This window comes from Sciurus vulgaris (assembly GCF_902686455.1).
Source record: "Sciurus vulgaris genome assembly, chromosome: 1".
Lineage (NCBI taxonomy): Eukaryota > Metazoa > Chordata > Mammalia > Rodentia > Sciuridae > Sciurus > Sciurus vulgaris.
In genome coordinates, this window is record NC_136461.1 from 181,451,548 (window position 1) to 181,478,914 (window position 27,367).

Here is a 27,367-nt window from a genome sequence, read left to right on the forward strand (position 1 = left end):
AGGAAATGGAAGAAAAGCTAGATTTTTTAAAACAAAAACTGGTGAATTATAATTATACATAATAGTGGGATTCATTATGCCATATTTGTACATCTATAAAACATAATTTGATGAACCTCATTGCCCAGTAAGTATCTCCCTTTTCTCTCCCCTCCCCTTCCCCTTGATCCCCTTATTCTTTTCTACTGGTCTCCTCTCTATCATTACCTTTTTAATTGGTGCATTATAATTTTATATATACATATATAAAACAATGGGATTTATTGTGATATATTCATACATGGACATAGCATAATTTGCTTGATTTTCCTTCCCAGTACTTCTCCATGTTCTCCCCTCCTCCCTCCCTCTCAATTTCCTTTGTCTACTCTATTGGTCTCCTTCCATATTTGTGATATGCCTTTTTTTAAATTCTTTTTTTTCTTTCTCTAGCTTCCACACATGAGAGAAAACATTTGAACCTGGATTTTCCATGTCTGGCTTATTTCACTTAGCAAAATGTTCTCCAGTTCCATCCATTTACCAGCAAATGATATAATTTTATATCATATTATGTCTGAGTAAAACTCCATTTTCTTTTGCTGTTCTTCTGGTGACAGGCACCTAGGCCGGTCCCATAACTTGGCTATCACAAATTGTGCTGTTCTAAACATTGGCATGAATGTATCACTAAGAGTGTGATGATTTTAGTTCTTTTGGATAAGTCTTAAAAGATGGCAGTCGTTAGATATCCAGAACAAGACAAACTAAGTTTATTTCATCAGCATGGTCAGAAGAGGAAAGTAGATTTGAGTGAGTAACATAACATATTCAGAGGATAGATTAAAAAGGAGACTGTGCCAGGGAGCAATGCAAGAAGACTACATTGGCAGAATGAGATCAAATTATGGAGCTCTTCAACAGCAAAACTTTGGATTCAACATGGAACACATTAGGGATCTACTAGAAGTTTTAAAGTAAGAGGAAGAATGTATTTAATAGTTTAAGAGAAGCATGATGTGGTTGCAGAATGTGGCATAGTTAAAAATGGAAAGAGATTGGATTGATTTGCTTATGAAGTCACTGAATAACATTCAAGTGTTTTCACTGCAACAATTAAGGTTATTGCTCAACTGAACGTCGAGTTATCCTAGCACAGTGTTTCCTGACTAATGGTTCACAAACTGGCAATCGTCCATGACGTGCACTCTTATCCTCCCAGAAAATGTACTATCAGTTCTTGAGACTTCATGAACAGTCATTATCAGAACAATATTGTCACTATATTTTTCAACATATGGGTCATACTCTACCTTGGATTGTGGCAATTGAGCTTTTGAGAAGGAAATAAGAGTGGTGGTTTTTAAAAAGCAGGCCATTTTAATTTTGGTCAACAAGTTTAAAGTTAAGTGTTGACGGTATCCATGTGTGCAGAAGTGTGTGAAGACTAATTTTCATGCCAGTGTCCTTTTCAAACACTGTGCATCCAAAGTCTGGCTTAATGGCCTGTCTGACTCACGTTCCAAGCCTTCTTCCATCCCTCCACTCCCCATCCCTGGGGCAACTTGAATTTCTGCTGCAGGCGGGAATTTAGCCCCACCTCCAGCTTAAGGACCAACTCTTCCTCCCTTCTATTAGAGGAGAAATTCTGAAATCATGATCAAGTAGCTCAGTGACTCAGCAACCCAGTCATGAAGTCAGACTTGGACTGGGTTAATCTTTGAATCTGTTCCTGGCTGTTCAGTTCTCCTGGTGTTTTTCCTTATTGAAAACCTATTGCAATGCTCAACCTAGTGTTCTTTTCCTCCAGAGCTGAAGTCCTACCTGGGGGCCATTGTTCTTCCTGAAGACCAATGTTGTATGCCCAAGTCTCAGACCCATTGACCCTCTGCTAAGCCTTCTTGATGTTTTCAACATTCTTGTTGACATTTCCAGCTAGTGCTAGTTACTAAATTCCCAGGAGCTCATCTGCCATTATTTATTTTCTATTTCATATTGCTTAGAGTTGTCTGGTCTCTTGAATCAAGCTTGTTGGATAGCTGGCCACTAACCATAACCCTAATTCAGACTTCTTTTATTTTTATAAATGTTGACATCTCAGGGCCAGTCTATCAGTCTCTTGTTTGTGAAAGGATACTTTTTCTCATAATATTAATACATTTTTATTCTTTATATTTTCCCTTCTGTACCATTCCAAGGGGTGGTACCCAGGTCTTTAGTATTTCCTTGACTCAGCAGGTTTTGCTGAGAAGGCAGAAACTTTTTGAAGAAGATGATTTTTAAGAAGAATTTTTAAGAAGAAGAAGAGTTCATATTAAATATCTTAAGGGGGTAGAAGAAAGAGATGTGTAGCCTACAGGGACCCAAATCCATGTCAGGGAGCACCCCTGGGAGTTAGTTGACCAGACCACAAAGGGAATGGCTATGTGAATTACCCAAGAAGCCTAGGACCAGGAATCTCCAGAGCCTAAACGTCCCACACCCAAGAGTGGTACTGATGGGTCCCAGACATAGAAATGGAAAGAACCAGTCCAGCTGGGACAGAGTTTTCCCAGCTATGAGCAGGATAGACCAGTGATGGAGGGAAGCAATAGAAGGACACTGGTCATTCCTCTAGGCCACAGCAATGGGATTTCAAAGACAGATGTAACTTGATTTCTAAAATACTTTTAGAGAGAATAAATACAAATAAAATATGAACTCTGCTTTCAAGGAAAGTTAAGTCAAATATGGAAGATAATATAAATACATATATAATAACCTAAGGTATAAATAAATATAAACAATTAAATATATGATCATCTATAGAATAATATTGCATATCATAACAAACCTTAACATAGCATGTTATCTCTGCCACTAAAGATTTTTAAAAATTACCTCTGATGGGAAGAATCAGTAATATTTTCATAGAAAACTAAAAAGACTGATAAAACTCACATAAGCAAAACAACCTTCAATTAGGCACAGAACAAAGACATTTAAAAATATTGAAAACCTTCAGTGGGAAGTCCATTTGGCCAGGACTTCTGATTCCTAAAGTGTCCAGGGAGGAGATCGAGACAAAACTGGATTTATTGACACTGCTCTGCTGACAGGTGGGACAGAGTGTGTAATGTGATGATAAGAACCATGCTAGCAATGTGGGAGGCTGAGTTCTGATAGTCCTGATGGGATAGCCATCCTGCATTGTGTCCCGAAGTAGCTAGGACATATAAACGAATTTTTATCCTGTTTATAACAAATGGTATAACCACTCTACCTAGAATAAAATTGGTAAAAACTAAAATGTGAGATTTTCTATTTGACTTGAGAGTTAGACTTAGTGAAAGTATGGGTTGAAAGAAGGATCAAAATTACAAGTGGAAGAACCTATATATATTTGGTAATACTAATGTGGATACGAAATTAAATTTTAACTCCAAAGTTTTCACAGGAAAAAACAATCCCAACAAAAATTAAAAGTTAAGAATGAAAGTGGAAATATTAGAAATAGTGTCACTGTACACTATAAAAATTTGATCAGGAATTAGATTGATTTGATGCAATTTACTCCAGAAGCAGTATTTTCTTGATAAAAATGCATCTCTATGAAAAATTCAAATGATATTCTTCTAGCCCTAGAACAAAAGAATGGAAGAACTACCACAGATTTGGGACCTTATTCTAGTCACTGCTGAAACCATTGGTCACCAACCTACTACACTTAACCCAGCAGATTCAGACTTACTTTCCTATTTTATTTCAGTTGGTCGACTCAACAGATAGTTACTGATCACTCTCTAAAAACAAGTCTTCATTAGGTGTCATGAAGAGAGATATGAACAAGGGCTATGAATTAGTTCTTGATCTCTGAGATCTTACAGGGCCTCAAGATCTCAACAGGAAATCCTCCAAGCATGCTTTGCTATTTAGAGAAGTCCACTAAGATTCTAAATTCACCCTATGCACCTCTAGATCTCAACATATTAAAACCAAAGCCAACTTTGGATTGTGGGATGGATTGGGGGAAAGAAAGATAGTGGATTGAGACAGACATTATTACCCTATGTACATGTATAATTACATGAATGGTGTGAATCTACATTGTGTACAACCATAGAAATTAAAAGTTGTACCCCATTTGTGTACAATGAATCAAAATGCAGTCTGTAAAAATAAACAATAAATAAATAAATAAAACCAAAACCACCTTCTCCAACTCAAGCACTATGACCAGCAATGTGGACAAGATTTCATAACTGATTCTTTTTTCAAATCCTCCTTTTTTTTTTTTTTTAATCGGAAGCATTTACATTATTTTCTCCCCCTCTGGAAACATTAGTTACAACTGTATATAAAACTATTCTGATCCCTAACTGGGTAAAATCTTGAAAAATGATTTCATTTACAGCAGCTACATTACAATTCAGAAGTTCAATCCAGTCCCAGTAAAATTGTACACAATACCCGACACATTGAGAAATCATAATCCTGACTGCTTAGAATGTTGTACCTTGTCATCTAAAAGCAATTGGAATGTTTTTGTAATTAAAATCAAGGAATCCTTGTTTCATTTTCCCTTATATTTATCAAAAGTATCTTTTACTTCTTGTCTGCTAATATAGTTTCTGGACCTAGAGAAATGATAAAGCCTTTTTCTTCAAACCCCTGAGGCAGTTATGAAAAGAATTCATCCTGGGGCTGTCGCTGAGAAGTACTGAACTATGTGGCTGAGTCACAAAAGAGAAACTGTCACTGGGTTTGCGTTCCTTTGGAACACCAATGTTAAAACAGATTTAAGTTCAACTAAAAATACTTTCTAACCATTTTAGTACTGAGAAAGTCCCCCTGTGTGTGAACATATTGAGCATTTTCTAGGGTTTTGTGGTAGAGAGGGCAGAGGAGGTAATGGCACCAGCTTTGGTTTCCTGTGTGTGGATCATGGTTCTCCTCCTCGCTCTCTCCCAGCCCTTTGGTTCTGTTTCCACCCCACTGTTTCCACAAATTCCAGTTCATGCATTTAACAGACATTCCCCGGGCATCTACATCCATAAGGAGGCTTGTCACTGAAAGGGAAATACACATTTCTCTTGGGTTCGCCTCGTCAAGGGCATCTTGCCTTGCCATTGTGTGTAAGGGGGCAGGGGAGTGTAGGTGAGATGCAGAGTTCAGGCAAGGACACTGGACCTCCACGCTTGCCCATAATTATGCATCTGGATAGTACTTAAAGGTCCACGAGAACAGCAAAGCACTATGATAAATGGTCCCTTCTCTGTTCTCCTTAATAACTTGCCACATCACAGTGTTCTGAAGGTCCAGAAGACATGCCTTCTATAATCTCATTACCAAGACTCAATCCCTTCAGAACTAGACCTAAATCCCACCCAGTTCCAAAACAATAGAATTCTCAGAAGCAAAAATTTCTCAGGCAAAGAGCAATAAATCAGGACACAGCAGTTCCTCCCTGGGTCCTCTCCAGTAAATGTCATATTTTCCAGGCAAATAGGAGCAGGCAGCAAAAAATTAGGGAGCTCAGGTTTCCCTGTGATGTGATTACTACCTTGGGGGAGCGAGGAGAGGTAGGGGAGATGGACAGAAAACCTGACCCTACCTTGGATTTTTTTTAAGCAGGTATTTTGGCAGTCTGACTACAAGGGCTTTCTGAATGCCAAGTACACTGCAGAACCAAGCCAGAAACAGAGACCTCCGGTGCCTTGTGATAAGCCACTGTTTCACTTGCTCCACTTCTCAATAGTGTCAGGTGAACAGAGCCTTGCGCTGCAACCTTAGAACTGGGAGAACAGAGGCTGCAAGGCAACCAAACACCCGCCTCCCTGGTGCCGCACCCGCCAGGCTAGGGGAGGCAGCGGCCCAGTATTCTTCTCTTAAAAGAAAAATCTTGCTGCTCTGCCCCCTTCTTAACCTCGCCTTGACTGCTGTGTACTCTACTCAGATTTATCAGTTGGCGGGCCAGGGTAGATCAGCTCAGGCCACACCTTCACCTGGACAATTGCACCCTGGGGTTTTTCAAGGGTAGAGAGCTTGACTTCTACATCATCCACCATTCCTTCAGGCTTTGCAGAGTGTTAGGAGCACTGGCTTGGGAGTCCAACAAATTGAACTTGGACTTTAGTCATGCTTTCTTGGATAATATACTTAACTTCTCTAAACCTTAGTTACCTTATCTGTAAGACATAGATCATTATACCTGTCCTGCAGTGCCTCATCAGGGATTAATAAGATCATACAGAAAATATCTGTGGTGAGGTCTAGTATATGCAAAACATTTGAATAGCAGATAGTGGATGCAGTTATGTGCAGAGCAGATGTGCAAAACCACGACTTTATTTTACCTGGAAGGTGGCTTTATCTCTTTTGGTGCTGCTTTGTTCATTTCACTGATATCAGGATTTGACCCAAACTTCTCTTCCTCTGGAAAAAACATGTCCAAAGTCATAGATTCAGTCCTTTTTGTTCCATATTCCCCGGGCAAATTGCTTGAGTATTGTGCACATTAATTTGCAATCACTATGACAAAATACCTGAGAGAATCAACTGAAAAGGAGGAAAGGCTCATGGTTTCAGAGGTTTCAGTCCATGGTCAGTTGGCCCATTGCTTTTGGACCTGTGATGAAGCAGCACATCATGGTGAGAGTGAGAGTAGAGGAAGCCCTCATGTCCTGACAGCCAGGAAGCAAGAGAAAGAGAAGGGGCAAGAGTCCCAATATCTCCTTCCACTAGACCTTGCTTCCTAAAGGTTCCACCATCCTCCCTATAGCTCCACAGGTGGGATCCACTGATATCATTGCTAAGCATCCACTGATATCATTCAGGAATCCTGAGAAGTTCAATTTGGGGAAAACTATATACAGTGAATGACAGCAGAAATTCAAATGCTTTGTTGCTTTAGCTTCTCTCTATCCAAGGAGTAGTTTGCTTCCCAAATAGGTCTGGTGCTGGGTAGCCTGCTCCATTTTTCTCTTTAGCATTCATCTCCATTGGCTTTATATAGTCACTGGGTTCCTGGCTTATTGTCTACTAGTAGAATTTTTTTTTCTATGCGTGGTACTGGGGATTAGAACCCAGGGCCTTGTACTTGCAAGGCAAGCATTCTACCAACTAAGCTATATCCCCAGCCCTACTAGTAGAATTTAATTCCATAACTTAGACTTGATTTTTTCACTGTTAGAGCCTCACACTTGGAAGAGTTCCTAGCACATACTAGATATTTGATAAACATTGTTGACTGAATAAATGAATAACTCCTTTTAGGTGAAGGACAGAAGAAAAAATTGTCCTTAGCTAAGTCATCAAGGTAAATAAAGGTTTTTAAATTGAATAGAAAATGGTCTTTGAAAGAACAGAATTATTTTCTTTCTTTTCATTGCACTATTTCACTCCTTTGGGTCAGGGAATGCAGGCCTCAGTGCCACTCTGCAACATAGCAAATAATTTTGTTAATGATTCTTCAACTAGATATGTCCAGAGTAACTGAACTTGATAGATGTTTTTGACAATGAACTAATTCCAGGAATTGAACTGAGTGACAAAAGTTCATCAAATGGAGAGACAGAGGAAGAGAGAGAATTGGGGAGGGGGGGCACTCATATCACTCAGATGGGGTTAAAAAATAGAAAAGTATAATTTATATTCTGGGTCATTTTAATATACTCTCAGATAACAGGAGCAAATAAAGAAGCAAATAAAGAGAGGTGTCCAATACACTGAGACCTAGAGTGTTACCCAGGCATTCCTATAATCAGCCTCCAAATATTGAGTCCCCACCCCAAGTTAAATAACACTTCCTCTGTTTCTTTTGAAAGTTAATCAAATTTTCTACCAAAAAGTCTGCTAGCATTGTAAGGGTTAGGACCCTAGGATCACAGAGTCATTCTATGTGTCCTGATACCTTCTTGACAAGTTTATTAAGAGGCAATATCACATTGGTGTCCCCCTGACCATGGAGACCCTGTGTCCACAGACTTTAGGGAGGCTCTGTTCACACCAAGCTTCTGGGCCTGCATGCCAGCATTGCCATCTATAGCATCTCATGTCATCCCTCCTGTTGGCCCACAGAAAATTATTTTTACATGCTTCCCTTGGGTTTTCTTATGGAATAATAAGTCAGAGCTCTTTTCAGAATGATAATTGGGGAAGTTATCACAGCTTCAGAGGGAAAAGAGACCAATGGAATTTTTCTCTTTTAGTTTTCTTCGAAACAATCCCAGGGAGGAGGTTTGGGGGAAACTTGGTTGGGTTTATTATACACTTACATCAACAAACAGCAACCAAAACTGTCAGTAGCTGACTTTGCACAGCAGTTTCAAAACCAGAAACCAAAATAAACTGCTAATAGGTGCCTATCAATAGCAGGATTTCATTGCATTTTTCCCTGTTGTGTAACCCAGACTCTCTTCCACCTTCCCTCCCAGAGCTCATTCCATGGGGAAGGATCATTTCCCTTTCCCTGCCCCAAGCAAGTGCCCCATGAATGCATCTGTAGTTTATAAGATTCCTCAGTCAGATTGGATATGGCAGGAAAAGACTTTGGAGGGATCGGAGCAGGAGACAAGGATGGGAGTCTGTGAATTCTCTCCCGACCTCACTCCTGATCAGGGAGGGTGGCTCGAGGAGAGCTCCAAGTCCAGGGAATATCATGAAGAGTGAGCACTTGCAGACAAGTGAAATCCAGATGAAAAGCAATATCATTCACAGCATTCAGAGGAAAAGGGAGTCGAAAAAGGCCTGCAGGAGATGCTATCAGCTGATGTGAGTGAAAAAGGAAAAGAATTCAGGCTTAGTAGTCTTAGTGAGCAGACCCATTGACAAGCCAGGTGTATGTCACTTCCATGTTAGTGATAATATTGAGAGTAACAGTTGCCATTTACTAAGCACCTGTAGGGCCTCACTGAGGCAATTTCTTGCCACAGAGTAACTCAGGCAGACACAATTCCACGTGTGAAATTCCTTTTAACTTCATCTATCAAATGAGGAGAAGGAGGGAGTTAATAACTTGAGCATGGTCATTTATTCACTGAGAAGGAGAACTGGGATTTCAACTCAGACCTGTCTGACTTCCACTTAGTCATCCTCAGCCGTGTACAGGGCTGCTGTACTGGGACCTTTGGGATGGCCTCTAGATGGAGTGTTCAAGTTCTGATTTGTGTCCTTCATGCCAGTCATCTACCTATCAGGGTAATGCATGGGGGGAATAAGGGTAAATTGAGGAGGCCACTCTTGCTGAGTTCTTCTCCTAGGGGCACCCCTTTGCTCTATTCCTCAGGACAGGCCAATCCCTACTATGGGATGACAAAAAGCAAAGAGAAATCCGCAAACAGATGCCCAAGGCTTCTGGGCCCACAGACACCCACCTTGATTGTTTAATTTTCCTGTGTGGAGGTTTGTCAGTAATTCCCGTATCTCTCATAACACTCTATCTCATCTCAGACTTTGCTGACTCCTCACACGCTTTCTCTTGAGCATTGTTTTACTCAGCTGCCAACTTGGAGAGCAGATGCGGGGAGGAAAACAGTGGGTCCCAGGGCCAGGGTTTCCTTGGCAGTGATTTTTCAATTTAGTAATGGACGTGCAAGAGCTCCAAAAATGCAAATATTTCCATTTTTCTTTTTGGAAGAATTGATGCATAAAGAATAGGAGTATGATGTAGGGAGGCTGCAAAGAAAGGGATAAAAGAAGTGAGACATTTGACCAGATAAGGACCCCATGAGGGGCATCCTCTATCCTGCTTAGGTGTTTTGTATTGTATAGTTTAGCCTTACCCAGGCAAAAGTCTTATTAACCTCCTATACTTTTAGCAATTCCTACCGTACTGTCAGAACTCCACACATTTTGGCTTTCTGTGATGGTAACAAAAAACACTTTCTCTTCCCAAAATCTGACTCTAAAAATGATGATGATATGATGATGATGATGATGATGATGATGACAATAATAATGCGGATGATGACGATGATAGGCATCGTATCATATGAGACCCTATGCTGAACACTTTGTGTGGTGCTGATGATGATTGATGATGTTGTACCTGGCAATGGGATAACTGATAGATAAAAACTCATTAATATTGGAGTTAATGTGTCAACCTCACCACAAAATTATGAGGTAGGTACTATTATTCTCTATTTACAGATGAGCAAATGAAAGAACGAAGAATTTCAGTGGTTTTGCCTGAGGTCATAATCTCAAAGGTGAGTATTTATTTCCTAAGAAACTAAGGTTCAGAAGGGCTAAGTAACCTACTCAAGGCCACTCAGTGGGGAAGTGGTGAAAGCAAGTGTCAAGCTAACTCTGCAGGACTCCGAAGCAGAGACTATTAGCTCCCATGCTAGGTTATCTCCCCGCCCCCACACAGACACATGTATATATGTGTATACACACATACATCTGAAAGAACTAGAAGTTTTCTATCTGAGAATTTAGAATTCAAAGACAGCATTTTTAGTACCTCCCAGAATGTCTTATCTTGACATACACCGAAAAGCATCTCATTTGAAGGTGACTCGGGAGACATGGAAAAGGAAATGTGAAGTCCCCTTTGACCTTGTCCTGTCACCCGAGAGCTGAAAGGTTCAAAGTTTGGACACACCTGAAATCAACCCCATTTAAGTTCTGCCTTAGAGAAATACTCCAGACATATAAGTAGGAAGTGAATAGACAAACTTCCCACCATCTCCTCTTTTCATCTCTCCCATTTCTCTGGTACTTCACTTGCTGTGAATTTCATTGTTCTCAGGAATAAGAAGAAATGTATTAAATAAAGTTAAACTCACCACTAAAAACAAGCAAATGAGGCCTACCACCTGCAAAATTCCAGTTTCAACTTTCCTGTTTCTTTCTTCTTCCTCCAGGTAAACAGAACGATAGTAATTGAAATGGAAGTATGAAGAAGTCTGGCCTATATTCTTAACACCATTTGTCTAAAAGAGAGCCAAATGCTGAATTCACTCCCCACTCCCAAATGAATAGCAACTACTGTCCTGCAATACTGTAACCAAAACCTGGGGCTGGTGTGCAGCATGTTGGTGCTAGGTTTCCCTTGGAGCCAAAGCAGTGTGAGCTGCACCACTGGGGTGGGTGTTTTTTCCAGAACAGAATAAACATTGGCACACATATCTCTGGGTACAGGCATGCCCTGGCAGAAGGGCACATTGTGTGATTGGCAGCCAGTCCTCCCTAGCTTTCAGTTTTATATTTCTCTGATTGGAATTGACTTGCAACCACATGGGGAGGAGTTCTACTTCATTTCTGAATTACATAAGGCTGTACGGTCCAAGGCTTGGAGCTAGTGGGTCCATTCCCAAAGCTGCCTTCATGTGCAAGGAAGAGAAAAAGAAGACAACACCTGTAAGACTTCTCTGCTTTATCCCCTCTGAGGTCAGGGGGTGATAGATGCTTCATAGACCCTGTTGCTCCTAATGCCAGATGCGATGCACATGTGTTGTCAAACTGGGATTAGTTTGTTATTTCTCTTTTAAGTAGGTTAAGCTTTTTTAAGCAGAAGTAATTAAGATTATGACTAGACAATGAATGAAAGGAATCATGGGGCTTAATGAGGGTACTGTAGTCACCCTCAAATGGAAAGGATAACAAGTTTGCTTTTTATTAGTATGAGGGGGAAAAAAAAGGATGGATAGCAGACACGCAGATAAACAGCTCCACCACCAACCCCCAGTACAAATGGGAGCATACCTGACCAGAAATACAACTTTACCCTCACTTTGGAAACCGCTTTTCGAAAAAGGTTTTCTCCCCATTGCTAATTGGTTCCTTAAATGTTTACTGCTTATCAATTTCAAAATACTAAAAATACATCCCTAACCTCAAAAACAAAGGTGGTAATGTTAGCACACTCTAAATTCTGACCACAGGTTCTAGTTATCTGTCAAAAAGCACTTTGTGGAAAAAGGCACATGAAGCTCAAAGAAAGCTCAGAAAGGGTGTGCAAACTTTTCTATCCATTCACTGTTTCTTCTGGTCTGTCTTCTCCCAGTACCCATTTTAAGTGCATTCAGTAGCTCTGAAGTAATTGAGGGGCTCTTGACTAGTCTCTTGCCTCCTATTGCTCCTCCCTCTACTCTATCCTTCACCCGACTGCTAAACTGATAGTTCTAAAAGGCCAACACATTCATACCATTCCTGCTTAAATTCCTTCCTAAAGTCACATAAATTCCACCTTGAGCAGTATCTCCTGTAAATAATACCCATTTTTTCAAAGACAAGAATATTCAAATCAGCATTGTTTACCGACAGGCAACATATTGAATGTCTATCATTAAGTGGGTTGGTTAAGTAAATCATGGTTCAACCACATAATTGGAAAACATGGAGCTGTGGAAAAGAATGAGATAGATCTAAATGAGCTAAATATGCTGACATGGAACAATCTCAGATGAAAAGCAAGATTTATATAGTATGCTCCTGTGCATGTGACGTGACAAAGGATGAAGAACTGAGGTACTTATACATAGAATATTTCTGCAAACATACACAAAAAAGTAGGGATCATGACTGCTTCCAGGGATGGATGCTGGAGAACTGAAGAACTAAAAGGGTTTTTTATTGTATGTTCTTCAGAGATTTTAAAAATAGTGTGGAGATATTACTTTTGTAATAGGAGACACTGATTTAAAAAAAAAAAAAAAAAAAAAAAAAAAAAAAAAAAAAAAACCTCCATGTAATGAAAGCACTTATCAACACCTAATGAAAACACTTTACTATCTGGCCCCAATTTACCTTTGATACCTCCTCTACTGGATTGGGTGTCATTGCCTGACCAACTGCTACCCAAGAGTGTTCCACACATGGGCCCACAGCTAGGTTCCCTCTTCTGAATACTGAGGATCATAGCAGTATCTATTACATAGAGTTCTTTAAGAATTAAATGAGATAAAACATAATAAGTGCTTGTAACAATGCCTAACAAATAATAAGTGCTCAATAAGAGTTTGTTGCTATTACTGATTTATCCTCAGGTGGTACTTCTCTGTATATTCTCTGCCTATTGACAAGTCATGTATACTGTAAGGATTGACTCACATGTCACCCTCTCCTTCATGATCTCTGAGCTCTGAATACTGTGTTCATACTCTTGTGTAGTGATTCTCATATTCTATCATAATTAATAACATTCCAGTATGCTTCTACCAACCCCTGATAGCAATTTAGAGCAAAGATTGTGATGTATATCTTTTTCTGGTCTAACATAGTCTTTTACTAATCAGAGAATCTAGTGTAATAAAAGCAAGTACAAAAATCTTCAGAAGACGTAGCATGCATGCACTAAAACAATCAAAATCCCCTCACAGTGTGTCTGCTAATGGTTCCCCCACTGTGTGATGCTAGAGGAACCTTCTGGGAAATAGGGATTAGCATTTGTGCCAAGATTGCCCCTAAGGTGATCTAAGCGCTTCACACATTGTGGTTGTCAAGCATCACTGTTCACAGCTCATCCTTCTTGCCAGAATGGTGAGCCAGCTTTTAGTACTTAGCAATATAGATTGTGAGCTAACACTTGGCCAATGTCTAATTTAAAAGATTGACTGTCCCTTAAAAGCCCTAGAAGAAAAAAAAAAAAAAAAGATGTTGAATAAACCATTATAAGAGAAATATCTTGGCCAATTATTGTTTGAGATTTGAGTCTCTAATATTGACACAATAGCATATTCAGTGCTTATGTGGGAAAGAGCATGCTATTCAGAGGTATAAAACACAATTCAGCAGGTGAAATATCTGAGGGGAAAGAGACTATCGAGACCAATATTTCTCCATGGATACTGTGTTATCAGAATTGTATGGAGGCATGTACTTAAGACTCAAGGTCTCCAATTCCACCCCAGGCATCCTAAATCAAAATATAAGCAACAAGATTCTACAATCTGCTTTTTTGATAACTTGATGATTCTTAAGCATGTTAAACTTTGCTATGTAAACTGGTTTACATTAGCATACGGAGAATTCTGCTTTAATGAGTAAGTACAGCAAATGTTACGATTTCATGAAATAATGAGCTTCATGACATCTCTCAATACCTGCTATATGCTGCTACTCATCTTCTGTGCCTTTAAGTAGTGGTTTGGTGTGTTTGGTTTTGCTAGGCACCTTGTATAATGCTGTGCTTGCAAAGAAATCAAAGTGTAGTTTGGACAAATGAAGAGAGTTGAAATGTGACTAAGTAGTAATTGACCTCTTCTCCTTGGGCTCCACAGTGAATTTCCCTAATGCTAATTAGAGCTACACTTTCCTAGGCCTAGGGCCTGTTTAGGGACCATGACCATGGAAGGAAAAAGGTAAGCAACACAATAGGTCTTGGCCTCAAATAATGTAGAACCCAAACAATGAAAAATGAACCAAAATCATACTTTTCACCCACTTACTTTGTATTTTTAAACTCCTCATTTCTTTGGAGTAATTCCAAAGACTTTCTAGTCTTTGCACTAAGCACCTTGCATAAATGTAATAAGCACTCAACACATTCTTCTTCCCCCATATTGAATGGGTCACTCAATAGTTTGGGAGTCATTGTATTTTATAAACCAAACTACATATTAACAGATTTTTCACTGCAAAGCTATAATCTCCAGTGGAAAGAACATTTGTTTTCAAGTCAGTACTCACATGTAAGGCCCACTTCATCCTTTCTTAGTAAATAACCTTAATTAAGCAATTCACTTTTCCTTTCCCAAACATACTCCTACAAAATTAGAATATGAATTCCCACTTCAGATTGTTGTCATAGGATAGAATAAGTAATATGAAAAATCACTTAGAATACTATATTATACATAGTAGGTATTTAATAATATATCATTAACTTATCAAAAAAGCATATATTGGGGCTGGGGGTTGTAACTCAGTGGTACAACATTTGCCTATGTGTGAGGCATTAGTTGATCCTCATCACTACATAAAAATGAATAAATAAAATAAAGGTATTGTGTTCATCTAAAACTAAAAATATTTAAAGCATATATTGATTTATTCTATGTAGTATAAATAAACTATGTTTCTCTGGGAAATACTGAGTAATACGTGTAATATTTAGGCTACTGTGTTGCTTGCCAACAAGATAAAAATAGAAATGCCCAAGGTAGAGTAATATAGTATAAACAACATTAAATACAAAATACATCACAAGTCAATATGTGATCAATTATTAGAGTAAGGGTATAATTTTGAAATGCAATAAATAAGAGAAGGAAAGAAATAATTCAGAGATCTGAAGCGTAATTTGTTAAGATTCCTTGAACATTACTGAGACATTTGTGAAAGTGCATCTTTAATCATTCAACAAATGTTTTTGGAGTGCTTACTAGAACCAGGCACTGTTCTTTGCTTGGGGATGCAGCAATAAACAAGACAGTGAAGATCCCTGTTACTGTGGAGCCTATAGTATAGTGGCAGGAAAAAAACCAAAAGTAAGAGAATAAATTCATATAGAAAATATGTAGGGTGGTTTGGGATAAGTTCTATGAAGATAAGTAAAGCAAAGTAAAGGATTAGGGAGGTAGTTATTTTAGAAATAAAGAGTCAAGGAGGTCCTTGCTCAAGAGGGAATTGTTAATAGGAGACCTGGCATAAAAGGGTAAGCCAAGAAAATTTAGAGGGAAGACCAAGTAGCAGTAAGTGCAAAAGCAGACCTGAGAATGGGCTACATGATCCTGCAGAAAGAACAGAGACTGGAGTGAGACAAATCTTAAGAACAGTGGCAGGACACAGGCAAGACAGGGAGGTGGCAGCAGGTCATACAGACCTTCTTGGTCATCAAAAGAGGGCATTCTTTTCTACCTTGTGGTGTGAGCCTATTGCAGGATTTGGAGCAAGAGATTTGACTAAAGTAATCATTTTCTTTGCAGTGATCATGTATGTACAGCAGATGATGAGGTGAAAGGGGAAAAAAATGATACCAGTTAGGAGATTAATGCATCAGACAACAAAATTTGACAGTAGTTTAAGTTGTTGAAGATCAGAAAGAAAATTAAAAATGTAGTCATTAAAAGGAGAAATCAGGGGCTGGGGATATAGCTTAGTTGATAGAGTGCTTGCCTTGCAAGCACGAGGCCCTGGGTTCAATCCCCAGCACCAAAAAAATAAGTAAATAAATAAAATAAAATGAGAAATCAAAGAGATGCCCAAATGAAGAAATAATGAAGAAATATGATGGCAGATGATAAAAGATAGCAAAGAGAGGATAAAGAAGAAATAAATTGGAACTGGAGTGAAAAAAAAGAACTTCAGAAAACAATTATTTGGGGAAGGGAGTGTGAAGAGTGGGCTCTGGAGCCCACACACCTGGTTTTGAACCTCAGATTTACCCTGCACTCCCCACACACCATTAGAAGCATTATTCCGCCTTTCTAAGCCAGTTTCCTCCTTCACAAATCAAGAATTACGGTATCTACATCATAGAAGTGTGAGTCAAATGAGGAAACATCAATCTTCTGACACATTATACGTTTCCCCAAAACATTTATTCTTTCTCTTGTGCCCTGCTGAATTTAAACATTATTCGCCCACTTTAAATAAGAAGAAACTAAGTTCCATCATTTAGAGGTATATGTCACTTCTTCCTGGAGGCTTTCCTTCAGTGGATCAAAAATTACAGTTTTTTTTTTTTGTTGTTGTTGTTAATTACTATACTCTCCAATAATACAAGGAGATTTCTAATAACTGGCCTAGCAGTATGGCAAATGGAAAGAGAATTTCAGGCAAACTGTGTGGTGTGGATGGATCACCTTAAAGGGAATCCCTGTGCCAAACCCTACTAACCAGATGGCTCAGTCTTGGGTCCCATGCAATTGTGAAGTGTTAGCAGGCACACTGTGGGGTGATTTTGATTGTCTGGGACACTGTATATGGGGAAGCAGGCTCTAAGGCTATCAAAGCATAAACTGTATAGAGCTTTATGGATTAAGGTCACAGCCCCTCAGTGAATACATAATGCTCTAAAGATGATTCCCATTTGCTCATCCAAAAAGGGAAATGGAACAACAGAAGGGGTGGCTTTTATTTCTATTGTGCTGTACTAAGTGACTCCAGGACTCACTGCAAGTTTGCATTAGGGACTCCCTTGTCATATAGCTTCCTATTTATTAGGCAGCATACAAGAAAATTGAAGTTTTCCAAAAATTAGAATGAATCCATTAGGTAACTGCAGAAACATGAAGTCAGAATCTCCAGGTATGTTATGTACAACCATAGGGCACCAATACAAAAATGTGGTGAAAAAAAGGATATTCTGTATGATTCAAGGTATGATCTTTTACACTATACAAGGAGTTTCTGGACACAGCAAGTGATGAAGTGCTTATTTAGTCCTTAGGAAATAAAAGCTCAAAGCAAAAGGAAGGGGCTCTAGGAAAACCTTCCTAAAGGGAAGAAAGCAGATTCCCTTTTCACTGGGCTGGTAACCTAGAGTTGAGGTCCTAGTTGGTGCTCAGCACCATGCTGAGTGCCATATGTTCTCTATATTCCCTCAGTGGTTTGCAGTCTAATGGGTGGATTTGAATGCTGCAGGATTTTGACAATGGATTGTGTCTTGGAAACTACATAAGTGGCAATGTCTTTCTTCTTTTCCCAATCCATAAAATATACCTCCTCATCATTATGTTCTATGTAACTGGTCTTCTAGAATTTACCTAAATTCTGTTCTCTATTTAATGCCTTTTCTGCCTAGAGGTAACAAGTTGTCTCAACTGCCTTAAAACGTGAGTGATATATGGAGTTAGAGTCTGGTCATTGACCTTTCTGTTATTCTATTGTGTCCTAGTTTACAGTCTTTTTATTCAGGAACTTCTGAAAATATCAAGGCTAGAATGAAATTTAGGTTTTCAATTAAGAAACGATTGATAAAAATGTTCTCTTCCTCTGTAGTAACATTTCAAATGCCTTTATATGGTGTTGCCACTCTATGAAGGCATTTATAGCCTACTCACACTTCACTTATCAAATAAATATTATGAGCTTCAATTATGTTTCTAGGAGATAGGAATGTAAAGACTAAAGGATATCATACTTGGTATCAAGGAGGACCCCTGACACCTATTACACTGAAATTAAATTGATATTTGAGAGAGAAACCTTCAAATGGAGATAATAGTCTATCTTTGACTTTGTGGATTAATTGCTGCACTTTGTATCAAAATAATGCTAATTTGATTTTTAACATGGTCGATAGTATGATTTTGGAAGAGTTCAGATAACAGTATCATTTTCAGCATAATCTAGACATCATCAAAATATAAGGTTAAATGACTGTGTTCTTTAAATGACAGATAAAGCATACATTCAACTGGTTTGGGAAAGGAAATAACAAAAAAAGAGAATTCCGTTGTACGATATTGGTATAATATGCAGGAAAGAATTTGGGGTTGAGCATGTGAAAGAAAAGGAGGTGAAAGTACATAGCAAGACCAAATCTCAAAAGTCAAGGATGAAAGAGACAAGTGCCTCTAAATCAAAGTTTTTCCGTCACCTGAAAAGATTCCAATACTCAGTTGAAAACAATAGCCATTGACTTAGCTTTTGGAATACTACATAAACACACTATACATGTCATTCCCTTAATTTCTATGAAACAGAGTGAAGTTACATGTCCTGACTCAAAGGTTCCAACTAAAATGTCCTGTGGGCAAACAAAAAGGGAGATTTTGATAATAGATGTATTAGTCCCTTAGTAAATCTGATCCTGTCAGATCTTACCAATAATCATGCTTTCTACAGTAAAGAAATGAACTGAGTTGTGACAAGAAAGGAAATATTTTCCCTGACTCTTGGGAACATTGATTTGAACAGTGGTATTTTAAATCATCTTTGTAATCTCTATGAAGATTTTAATGAAACTACAAACAATGCCAAAGATTGCTTGTATTTTGTTCAAATAAAACCAGTCTTTGTTCATCTGTCTATATATTCAGCACTGCTCAAATGTAAATTTTAGACAATTCACTTAATCTGGTAATTATCAAAGGAAATGAAAAGACCTTACATGCCAAATGTCCTACATATTTGTATACAACATTATTTTCTTTTTTAAAAAAAGGTGTATGATGTAACTTACCTATAATATTGAGGCATTCATAATGAAAACCTAGGTGACTTCATTTTACTCAGAAGTAAAAGGAGCATTTTTTGAGACTTTTTACTTTACAGAAATAGATGAAGTTTGCCTCTTTAAACATGTGCCTACATATGGATATTATTACTCCCAGTCATAGAAAAGATGTTAAATGCTAGCCAGCCATAAAATTATATTTTCAAAGTGTGGGACAAGAAGAATGTCCTTCTCTAATTTGAAACTGTGTTGCAGGTAAAAATGGAGAAAAATAAGGTAAAACAGAAACTTATAAGTTGTTTCTCTAGAACTGATGACCTTTGAAAAGATCATAAGGAACCTAGAGAAGGATGACCTGGCTTCATACTAATTGTTCAATATTATGTGCAGGTTGTAATAAAACTCATCCAAGTGAAAATAAAGGACACATTTTTTGAAAAAAAAAAAAAAAAGAGTCTCTTTCAGAATAGTAGGAAAGTGAGGCCATCTTACACAGAACTTTCTCATTTCTTTATTAAAACTATACCATATTTGGAAACTATCTTCAATTTCCCAAGTCAAAATTATCTCCATGCTCTAAAATCATTTTCCCTGAGAAAAAGGGTTTAACTTATAATGACTTCCAATATACTTAAGAGTATTTAAAAAATGATATACAATTTAGACGTGCATAACCCACATGATTAACTTCTCAACTGTTAAGCAGCTGGTCTACTGAAACAAGCCTGTAGAAACAAAAGGGATAGACAGTTTTGGAGAGCTGAAATTAATTCTGACAAGTCTAAAAACCTGTTATTGTTAGTGAGTAAAATCCCAAGATATTCAATGCTAAAACTCTTTCGTTGGAAGATATATACATTTAGATCAACGTCATCACATTGACTTGACACCAGAACTCAGTTTAATTGTGGACTTGATAAGAGCAGAGTTCCAAGTCAAAGTGAATTTTACATTCAACCATATTCACTTTTACCATTACGTTAAAGAAAAGGATGTCCTGAAGTGAAGGTATTTGGCAGTCCAGAAGAGTATTACTGAAAAAGGAAATTGAAAGAATAAAAATATCCTAGTACATCATCATGAGGCAGAAACATCTCCTTGTTATTTTTATTAGACATATAGGTAATATCTATTTAGTATGTATCTTAAAACATGTACCACTAAAGATTAATATTCAACATAGATAACAGAAGTTAAAATACTGTATCAGAGGAAAGAAATATTACCAAATAGGGTTAAATATTCCACACACATATTATTAGTTTAATTAGTTCAGCTACACACTACTAATTGACACTATTAACTAATTGGCTGTTTGGGTTTAAATAATAGCATTCATATTACAGGAAAGTAAATTATATAGAATTTTATATAATTACAAGTATATATGTATTTTAATATTTTCATGATAAACTGATAACACATATAAATTAGTTATTATATATTGAATATGGCTATATCCCAGGTTGAATCTATAAAAAGTGCTCACTCAACTTCTCTTCCAGTCCTATTCTATTCCTTTAGCCACACAGTGTTCCCCAAAGCACTGCCCACTAAAACTCCTTCACACAGCTCTCAGTCATCTGGAGTCCAATTTCAGGGAACCTAATGACAATGGCAAATATAGAAATAGTTCCCTCCTTCAATAGATTTATAGTTTAGCAGGAACAAAATGTATCAAAAATAACTACAAGAAAAGCATAGAGCAAACATAACTAATATACAGAGGACTGGAGAGATTACAACCAGGAAAACAAATCTGGCCAGGGAAGCGACATCTAGTCAATTCCCTGAAGGATTAAAGAAAAGTCAGGTTTCTGGTATTGGAGTAAATTAGGGATTGCAAACCAGTTGCCAATAGGACAGGTGCAAGCTGAACACATGCTTTGTTTGGCCTATTGCTATTTTATAAAAACTCCAACATAGTCCTTTTTTTAAAAATCAGGAATTTTTTACTTAAAAGGTAGATTTCTGACCTCTTGAAATATGAGAAATTCAGCAACACTGGGCCTAAATCCCACATGACCATCCTCAGCCAGAAATGAGTGGCCACAGTCCCCTTTACCATTGCAGACCTTCTCCAGTTCACATGGTCCCTATCACTCCCAACTCATGCCCTACACTGAGCTTGAGAGCTGCATGCCACATATCTCCAGGCATGTGTGGTGTTTCTTATAGTAGAAATACACTTCTTATCGAATGAGAAAACCAAAGAACTGAGTGTCTCTTTACATTCAGCCCACTTCATTCTCTGAGGTCATTTGAGCTGTAATGGCCACCATGAAGCACTCTTGGGGAAAAACAAAGGTCTCTACATTTCACAGTTGGAAGGCATTCTTGCTCCAGGAGAGCTGTAATTTTGAACCTATATGGCATCTCCCTCTCCCATCTCTCCCCAACAGTATTTCTAAACTAAATTCCTTTCTTTCTTATTGTAGCTAAATTCCTTTTCTTTCTTAATGTAGCTGACCTTTTGCAGAGGTAGAGTCTCCATTTGGAACTGCCACTCTTAGCCTCTGTCCTGTGTCCCATTCAGCCAATGTACCTGGAACAAGACTTAGAATTACTCTGCTAGCTTCTGGGAAGTATCTCCTGACTCTAAGAATTTTGAATGTAAGCCATGATGTGCTAAGACAAACCAATGAAATGCAGGAAGAAAATGTTAGACCTTTATTTATATTTACATTCGATATGCAGTTTAGCATGGTATCTTCACTCCTTCTGATGCCAATGATTGGGATTTTTTTTAACCCAATGACTATGAAATCAAGTCAGGCACACAAACAGGCAAAACTTTTCTAGGTGCTTCCACTTAGGAAGCAACTTGAACAGAAAAGCAGCAGGCTGGTTCCCTAAACAAAGAAGGGAGATGACTTTACTTGTTACTTGCAGGGGTAAGAATACTAATTGACTGTAGATACACTCTACTCAAGCATTTTGCCCCATGCTAAAGATAGGTTATTGCAGCTGTTCGAAAGAACACATACAAGGCATCCTGACCTCAGTGGTGCAAAGCTGACACTGATTGAAGGTAGCATACACCAAGCCTCCTGGGATCTATTGTGAGGTCATGAGTCAAGGCCCAGAAGTGCATTTATCCTTTGTCTGTATGGTGGTCCCTGTCTCAGTCTCTTGTGCCAGGCTGTTATGGGTCACCAATTTTTTCAGCTTCAGTACACTGTGATTTGTTGCAGATTGGTGAAGTGGTTACCCATGGTTCAGTAACAATTTAGGGGCAAAAATGGGACCATAATTGATGCCTTAGATAACTAAGTCCAAACACATCAGATTGAGTCTTTCTAATTTGGGAGCTCTTTATCACTTTCTTTGGTTTTTTTCAAAGGTTCTATCTTCTCATTCCTTAGGAAACTGTACTTACTAGTAAACAGCTCACTTCCCAGTCTTTAGTTTAGAAAGACTTTCCCTATATATACTAATCCTCTCTGACTAGTTTGTTCAAGTGATTCTGAAGTCCTCTCCTTTTCTTCAGAAAGTAGCTATCACCTGTCACTTTTGCTTTCACTAGAACTTTGTTGGCATTCTAGCTTTGTTATATGTTCTTAATCAAGTTATTTATTCTTACTTTGTGATGCTGGGGATAGATCCCAGGACCTTGCTCATGCTAGGCAAGCACTGTACCATTAAATTACAACCACATCCACTTGGTCCAGTTATTTAACCTCACAAAATCTGTTCTCTTTTCTAAAAACCATCAGTTTTACAAGGTTTTGGAAAGTTATGGGAAATATCTAATACTTTGTATGCAACAATAAAATACTTATTATAATGAGGCAAGATTTATCTGCTATGGTATTCCAGTATTTCTCTTATTTAGTCTTGGACATTTACTTGTTCCCAGAATCCCAGGAGGGAGAGAGAGAGAGAGAGAGAATTTTGATTGAACCCACATAATTTAAAAGTACTTCCAAATATCCAGCTCTTAGCTGATTAGCTATTAAAAGATAAGCAGCCAAGAATGAATCTTTTCCTTGCTCAATGAATTCTAGAAACATTCAAATAGAGTATTAAACTTTTTAATTTTAATTCCCACCTGCTTAGCTTGCATCTTATTTCCTTGACAGTAGGCTTAAAAGAAAGTAACAAGCAATGGAATGTCTGGGGCAGATTTCAGACACAGGAGATAAACTCTGTGTGTCTAAACTTGCACATATATCAGCCTGTATCTCATTCTGATCTTCATAGAAGTACATTCCTTTGGTTTATCCTCACTTAATCTCTTCCATTTCCCCACTGAAGACTGACCAGACTTTACTCCAGCCATACCCTTGATAGAGGAATAAATTCCATCATCCGTTTTGGTGGGGTGTCATTTGTCAACTGGAATAAGGACTTCAATTGTAAGAGGAAGTCTTTAATATTGATAGACAACTCCTGGCTCTCAATATGTTGCTCTTGCCTTGCGCTTGATACCCTAGACCAGCTAGCTAGGTGTCAAAGGTAACATTCCTCTTGGAGGATTCAATACCCTCTGTGGTGACCTCTTGTCTGTACTTGGTGACTTCCATTATTTATCTCTGTATACTGAGGAGGGCAAGATTTTTTTCAGCTTACAGGGGGACAAAAAAAGCAACCAATAGGCTACCACTCAGCACTTAACAAAGAAATGGATCGAGTATCACTTTTTTTAATTTGTTCTACTCCACAACATACTATACTCTCTGTTTGGGAATGCAGACTCCCTGTACCCCATACACACTTTTAAGTGACTTTACTCTTTAAAAACTCAACTGTAAAATAAACATCCAAGTTTCTTCTCTTTCTCTCTCACACACACACACACACACACACACACACACACACACACACTATAAAATGATAGAATATTCTTAACATCTCGGGAGTTCACTCTATACCTTATTCTACCCTTTCCCAGATGTGACCACTATCCCAACTTTTGTGATAATCATGATTAATAGTTTTTATCATTTATATAATTTACATTTGCTATCCACTAACAATGTATCTTAATTTTGTCTGTCTTCAACTTTTATATAAATGGAATAATACAAGCTTTTCTTTTGACCTGCTTATTTTACTCCACATTCTGTTTGGGAGATTAACCTATGTAGATATACAGGTATAATTAATTTCCTCTGCTGTATATAATCCATTGCATTACTTTACTATAATGCAATTTCTAGGGTGTATTTTACTGCTGGTAGACATTTGTTTCTCCATATCCTCTTTGCTCCACTTGTGTTAAGAGACTGTCCTCTTTTCTTATGATCCATCTTTCCCAAAATATTGATTATTATTCTTCCTAATTCTTCCTGAACAGTTCATTGTCCACTTTCTGAATTACTAATGCATACATTCATTAATTGATAAAATACATTGGGTATTTAGAGCTAGAGATTTTGATTCAATACTATCCAGTTTAATATTACATACAGCTCACAAATCTTTTCTTTTACCAACATCATCAGACCCACGATAGTATGCAACTAGTACTTGTAATCCTTGGTTGAGACTAACAATAATAATAATAATAGTATTAGTAGTAACAGTTGTCATTTATTATATGCTTACTATATGTCAGGCACTGTTCTAAGGGTTCTAGGGATATAAATTTATTTGCTCCTTACAATAATACTATGAAATAGACACTATTATGCTTATTTTCATTTTACAGATAAGGAAACTAAGGTCAGATGAATTATACAATGTGCCCAAAGTAATATACCTAGTGAGAGTTAAGTACAGGAATAATAGAAACTTAAATATAGTCAACTTCATTATTCAAAGTGACATTGGTTACCTTTTTTGGTTATATCACTGCAAAGTAATTTGTAAACTGCAAGCGGAGAGGTGTCCCTTGAGATACTCCTTTGTGCATCTGCCAGGGTAGAACTCAAAATTAGTATGGAAAAAATATCTGAAAAAAAAAAAAGACCAGGAAATGGTACAGATTTAAAAACCAAAAATGTGAATACATTTTTTTCTTTTTATTCTAGTTTACAAACTGTATGCTTCACTGTGTTCAGGATACAGTTCTATGAGTTTGGACAAATACACAATTGTTTCACAACCAACACAAACAAGGTATCAAAACCCTCTTGGGCTATCATTTAGGTTTTCCCCTTCCTCACCACCTCACTCCTACTGATCTTCTCCCAGGCCCTATAGATTTTCTTTTCCAGAATGTCATATAAATGAAATCACCTGGTGCACACTTTTGAATCTGGCTTCTTTCAGTTACCATAATGAGTTTGAGACTAATTCATGTTATTGCATATATCAATAGTTCATTATTTTTTTTTGACGAGTAATATTCCAATGTATGGATGCACTACAGTTTGTTTATCCATTCTCCAGTGAATAACATTCGGAGTATTTGTGGTGGTTGGTGATTAGGAATAAAACTGCTAAAAAATTAACATATTGGTTTTTATTTCACTTAGGTGAAATAATCACCTACAAGTGAGCTGTCAGATTGTAATATGAGTGTATTTATCTTTATAAATAACTACCAAATTGTTTTTCCAAAGTTACTAGGTAGTATTCTCACCCATACTGTGTAAGAGCTCCAGTTGCTCCACACCTTCCTGCGCATATGGAATGGGCAGTTTGATTTTAGCCACTCTAATCTGAGAGTAGTGTTCCCACATTGCAGTTGTAATTTGCAGATCCCTAATGGTCAATGATGCTGAACTTATTTTCATGTGCTTGCTGTCTGTGTATCTTCTTTAGTAAACAGTTCAAATCTTTAGTCTGTTTTTAAATTATATTCCGTTTTTCTTATTATTGAGTTTTGAGAGTTTGTTACATATTCTGGATCTAAGTAAGGTCTTTATCAGATATTTCAAATATTTTCTCCAAGTTTATGACTTGTTTTTTATTTTTTATTTTTTGGTTTTGTTTTTTTAGTGGTACGTGGACACAATAAAAATTTTATTTTTATGTGGTGCCGAGGATCAAACCCAGGGCCTCATACATGTTAGGTGAGCACTCTCCTACTGAGCCACAACCCCAGCCCAAGTTTATGACTTGTGATTTCATTGTATTGTTAAGAGTATCATTTTCACAGTGAAAATGTTTATATTGATAAAGTCAATTTTGTAAATATTTTTCTTTTACAGTGTTATTTTTTTTGTGTGGTATCTAAGCATTCTTGCCCTAACAAAGGTCACAGATTTTCTCCAATGTGTTCCTCCAACATTTTTATAGTTTTACCTTTTACATTTATGTCCACATGCACATGTGTATACATATATATATATGTGTGTGTACATATCTACATAATTTTTACATATTATTTTTTAAATTTTTGGTACTCAGTATTGAAATTAGAATCCCACACATTCTAGACTAGCATTCTACCACCAAGCTACATCCCCAGCCCTCAGTCTACATTTTAAGGAAAAATTGATATAGGAGAGGGAGTACAGGAAAAGGTACATTATTTTTTAATGTAGTTGTTACAATACAATTTGGTGAAAATATCACCCTTACTGTCTTCCCACCTGTGGAGAAAATAACCCATTTATCATACACGTATGGACCTATTTTGAGACTCTGTTCCACTCATGCATGTTCCTGTCCACAAAAGCACACTTTCTTGGTCACTCCAACCTTACAGTAAGCCTTGAAATAACATACTGTTACTCCTCCAATATTGTTCTTGTTTTTCAAAATCATTTGGCTATTTTGTTCCTCTATCTTTACATATATATTTTAGAATCATTTTGTCACTATCTACAAAATATCCTGTTAGGATTTAGATTGGGATTACTTTGAATCTAAAAAGCAACTCAGGAATTGATATCCTAATAATATTAAATTTTCCAATCCATAATTGGGATATATATCTTCATTTATTTTTTTTAAATTATTTCACAATAATACACAATTTTCAGCACGTATTTTGGCATATACTTTACAGGATATATACTTAAGTCTGTCTGCCCCCCCTCCCCCCCTCCCTCCCTCCTTCCCTCCCTCCCTCCCTCCCTTCCTTCTTTCTTTCCTTCCTTCCTTCCTTCCTTTTGTCTTTTTCCCTTCTGGGGATAGAATCCAAGGCTGCTTTATAATTGAGCTATATTCCAAACCCTTTTTATTTTTATTTTGAGACAGGGTCTAAGTTACCAGGATGGCCTCAAACTCATGATCCTCCTTCCTCAGCCTCCTGAGTCTCTTAGGATTACAGGTGTGTGCCACTGCACCCAGCTTTCTCTTCCGTCCTTTTTCCTCTCCCTCCCTCCCTCCCTCTTTCTCTTTTCTCACACATGTTCACACCCTTTCTTTTCTTGATGTAATTGTAAATGGTAGTTTAAAAATTTTTTCAATTTCCAATTATTCATTGCTAATATACAGAAA

The 27,367-nt window shown here is 37.6% G+C and overlaps 2 protein-coding genes across 2 annotated transcripts in view; both read right to left on the reverse strand.

Annotated features, from left to right (window-relative positions):
* The window catches only part of EIF3E (eukaryotic translation initiation factor 3 subunit E), a 542,077-nt gene that overhangs the window by 450,596 nt on the left and 64,114 nt on the right, over positions 1–27,367 (reverse strand). The window lies entirely within an intron of this gene.
* Positions 1–27,367, reverse strand: part of RSPO2 (R-spondin 2) — a 187,000-nt gene that overhangs the window by 151,789 nt on the left and 7,844 nt on the right. The window contains exons 4-7 of the mRNA XM_079105326.1: positions 24,810–24,887; positions 21,501–21,575; positions 9,333–9,633; positions 6,315–6,393 (exon numbers count right to left, since the gene is read on the reverse strand). The gene's annotated coding sequence lies outside the window, so the exon portion shown is untranslated. The remainder of the gene's footprint in view (positions 1–6,314; positions 6,394–9,332; positions 9,634–21,500; positions 21,576–24,809; positions 24,888–27,367) is intronic.